Source organism: Thermobia domestica, chromosome 15 (genome assembly GCF_964235325.1).
Source record: "Thermobia domestica chromosome 15, izTheDome1.hap1.1, whole genome shotgun sequence".
NCBI lineage: Eukaryota > Metazoa > Arthropoda > Insecta > Zygentoma > Lepismatidae > Thermobia > Thermobia domestica.
The window spans coordinates 123,103,163-123,107,679 of record NC_137468.1 but is presented as its reverse complement, the minus strand read 5'-3'; the positions used below and the strand labels follow the sequence as shown (position 1 = coordinate 123,107,679).

The 4,517-nt window shown below is 33.1% G+C and overlaps 1 non-coding gene across 1 annotated transcript; it reads left to right on the top strand.

The window, feature by feature from the left end:
- Positions 1-3,864: 3,864 nt before the first annotated feature.
- On the top strand, positions 3,865-4,269 carry LOC145672176 (small subunit ribosomal RNA). Its single transcript, XR_014128621.1, has one exon. It is a non-coding gene; the product is annotated as a small subunit ribosomal RNA (ribosomal RNA).
- Positions 4,270-4,517: the final 248 nt, after the last annotated feature.

Sequence of the window (4,517 nt, the reverse complement as noted above, 5' to 3'; positions counted from 1 at the left end):
ACGTTCGAAGATGTGTAGGATTCACTAGGTTCCGGTCTATCATTAATAATATTTTCCCTATTGCATAATGAAAAAACTTGATAGGGAACCCATTATATTCTAACCTCCGAAGCTGCATTACTTTGGGTCTGAGACCGGTGATCTGATCGATGAGACAAATAAAGAATCGATTATAAGGTCTTTTGAGATCTTCTCTTACACGGTTAGGTGGAAAATAATTACGGTATAGTCAGTCCTGTGTTCACTACCAACTTAGTAACACGGGTCATCACAAAGCAATCAAACTGTGGGCTAATCAAATAGTCTTTTCATATAAGCTCACTCTATTCTTTGATTAGTAACTAAATGCCACACATTTCTTAGAGTTGAAAAAGTCATCTATTTCAGAAGTCTTTTGATGAAAATTCTCTATATCCAAGTCTTTAAATGTAAAAGTAATCTGATAACCCGGTAGCATTGTCTTAAGAATATCGTATCACATTTCTTCATTCTGACATCCTCTTTGCTTCTAATGCTATACACTCATGTTCTTGGTGTGTCAATGCAGTCATACTCTTAAGATTTAATCAACTCTTCACCAGCGTCTCGCGTCTCGATTTTCTCTTCTCAAACAACCTTTGGATTGCTATTATCTTCTGAAAGCTTCGGCGCAACGACAGAGTAATTCTGACATACACACCTTTTCTTTTGATATTAGCAATGTAATCCGTTTGTATTTCTTCAATATTTTTATATCAAGTACTAATACCATATATTCTACTCTTCTGCATAAAGTAAATAAGTGCAGCTGAAGAAATTTGTGAACGGTCCAAAGTTTTACCGCCTTTACGAAGGTTCCAGTTAAGTAATTTCTAGGCACGATTTGACACATTATGTGAGGAAATGGTATAGAAGAAGTTTTGGGTATCCTGTACACTAGGACATTATTACTGAAAGTGCTGAATGGCCATTCCTACTCAAGATCATCAGAACTCACTTCTAGACTTTGCTACGGGACTTCTACATGGGGTTATGAAGACATTTACAAGCGTCGGAGGAGATGACAAAGTATAGCATCTGCGATCTTAATCAACCATGTCTGGAGGATGAAATGAATATGACACATTTACAAGAAAATGAAACTGCATGTCAAAAACCATAATAGGAAATCTCAAAATTAAGTCTTGTGGTGTACCTAGGTGTAAAAAGCGAAACAGTAATGCTTTTATAGCTACTTAACACATAATATATGGCGTACCATTTAAGAAACTGTGGATTTACTTCTCCCTTTAATAACACGAGGGTATCACAGTCATATAGATTTGGGAAAGAGCAGCGGTTTGTTTTAGGTGGACCCTTGGGATTGAAAAATGTTGTGATACCAAATTTTAAAAAAAAACATAAGTATTAATTTATAAATGATAATCAAGCAATTGCTATATTTCCCGTTTATAAGCAACTACAATACTATTTGTGAGTGGTTCCTGCTGAAGAAATCTACACCCATAACGCTTTTACCTTTTCTTGATCGTTAACCTGATGAAAACTGTATAATCCAAACTGTATATTCTTACGGATATATTATTTAATGAAAGTCTCCTGTGTGTTAACACTCGAGACTAACAAATATGCATTTAATTAGCGTCCTTGCTGCTCACTAGGGCTTACACACAGAGATGTGTAGGATTCACTAGTTTCCGGTCTATCATTAATAATATTTTCCGGATTGCATAATAAAATCTTGCTATGGAACCCATTATGATCTAAACTCCGAAGCAGCCATATTTTGGGCCTGATACCAGTGATCTGAACCATGAGACAAATAAATAATCATTGTGGTTGCTTTAAGATATTCTCTTGATTAGTTGAAATGTAAACTTACATGGGATGACCAAAGAATCAGAACAGATGTTGATATAAAATTGGATCTCCTCTTCCTGAAGGGCCAAAGAAGGAGGTATTAAAATTTCGGTCAGTTAAAAGTATTGTAATAGCCCCTGCTAATACGGGAAGAGATAAAAGAAGTAATACAGCAGTGATTACTACAGATCAAACAAATAATGGTTGGTTATGATGATTAATAATGAAGGCAGCGTAAGCAATTCGCATATAATAGAAAAGGGTAATTAATGCTATTATTACTATTAGGGTAAGAACATTAAATTACATTTGTTCGCCAGTTTTTATAATAATGATTCATTTGGGTAAAAGTCCTAAGAGTGGCGGGAAGCCACCTAAAGATAAAAGACTATTGAAAATAGTCTTACAACAATTTTATTAGAAAAGTTTGATTAATATGAAATATTTTGTTTATTGCGAAAAGAGTGATTGCTATTACTGAAAGTAAGGCATAAAATAGGAAGAAGAGGGATCGTGTTATATCACTTAATAGTAGGGCTATAAGTATTCACCCAGTGTGATTAATAGATGAGAATGCTATGATTTTACGTAGTGATGTTTGATTTAAACCTCCGATTGAGCCTACTACTAAAGATAAAATTAAGGTTAGGTAGATTACATTTGTAGGCTTTAAGCTGTAAGAAGTTAAATTTTGTCATGTTATTAAAATAATGCAGTCTATTCAAAGTATGACCTCTATTACTTCGGGCATTCAGAAGTGGTGAGGAGCTGCGCCTATTTTAAAAAGTAAGGAAATAGTGATTAAATAGTATGTAGTTTGCAGTCCTATGTAGAGTAAAATAATTGCTATTAGAAGTAAGGATCTTGCAATAGCTTGTACTAAAAAGTATTTTCAAGCAGATTCGGTGTGACGTTGATTGTTGGTCTTTGAAATCAGGGGGATGAATGATAAGAGGTTAATTTCAAGACCAATTCAAGTACCAAATCATGATGAGGAAGTTAGGGAAATAAGAGTTCCCAACACAAGTGTTGTGGAGAATAAAAGAGTCTTATGATTACTGAGCATTAGAAAAAGAAGAATAATCTTCATATGCGGGGTATGAGCCCACTAGCTCATCTTAGCTTATCATTCTACACTTTAGTGTACAGCGCACGTTGATTTTTGATGTCAAAAGTGAAAGCTTAATTCTTTTAGGTGTAATAAGAGTATATTGAAATACTTGATTTATCCTATCACGATAATCCTTTAATCAGGCATCTTATTATTTAATAATTATTTATAGTGGTATATGAGAATTTAAATAGATCGATATTGTGTTATAATAATTAAATTTAGAAATATTATTTATTAATAATAATTAAAACTTGAAAATCTATTTAATCCTCTTAATTAACTTGAGATACCGGCTAAAGGTATATTAATAAGCTTAACGTATCCAGTATATGCTAGTTTTTACAGCATATGTGTGAGGAGAAAGTAAATATACTTGTATAGGGTACAATTTTGTTTGAGGGGGGGAAAAAGAGATGGAATACTAGACAAGGGGGAAAATAGGGTTTACTAAATACTAATTTTTATTAATTAGATTAAATACATAATTAATAATTATTAATTTTAGCGTTATAAATTAATAATAAAGTATTATCCTGGCTTTCCTTCTCTTATTTATCTAGTTGTATATGTAACCTTCTTGATAAGAAATGAACATTATTGATCTTAAAGGTAAATAATGAAGTACAATTGGTCGCAGTATTTGTTTTTCTTTATTGATTAATGTTTAAAGCAGTTAAGGTTTAAGGAAACCCGGCAAAATTCGTGCCAGCTGCCGCGGTGAGACAAGGGGGTTGAAGGAAAGAGGTAGTGATGGTTAAGCTGTAGTTATAAATTTATATTAAACGACTTTGTTTTATTTATTTTTAGGTGAAATTATTTAAAATAATGAGTTCTATGTTTGAGGCTATGAAATTATTTTTTAAACTAGGATTAGATACCCTATTATTTTTAATGTAAAATGTAATACCTGGGTGATAGTAGTTGTCCTTGAAACTCAAAGGATTTGACGGTATTTTAGGCTGTTCAGAGGAACCTGTCCCGTATTCGACAATCTACGATATATTTTACTTACTATTGTTTGGCAATTTGTATACCGCTGTAGTTGAAGGTATTAGAGACAGTTAGAGACCTTCATTATCTTTATTGAGGAGGATTTCAGGTCAAGGTGCAGCTTATCAGTAAGAGGAGATGGATTACAATAGAATGTTTATACGGATTTTATTATGAAATTATTTAAATGAAGGTGGATTTGAATGTAATGTTAGTTATGTTGCTATTATGAGTAGGGCTCTAAGATATGTACACATCGCCCGTCGCTCTCATTTGTTTAGGTGAGATAAGTCGTAACATAGCGGGCGTACCGGAAGGTGTACCTAGATTGGATTAATAGCAAAATAGAGCTTGTTACTTGAGCTATTCCTTTACATCGAGGAGGTTTCTCTGCAATTGATTGAAGGATGTTCTTATGCATATATATATTTTTTTATATTGAGGCTAAGCGAATCAACTTTAATTGATGATATAGGAGTAATTTATTGATATTATAGTTAATTAGTACTGTAAGGGAATGTTAATAGCAGTATCTATTACTTTCTTTGGGCACCGAGAGGAGCAAGTACTCGAA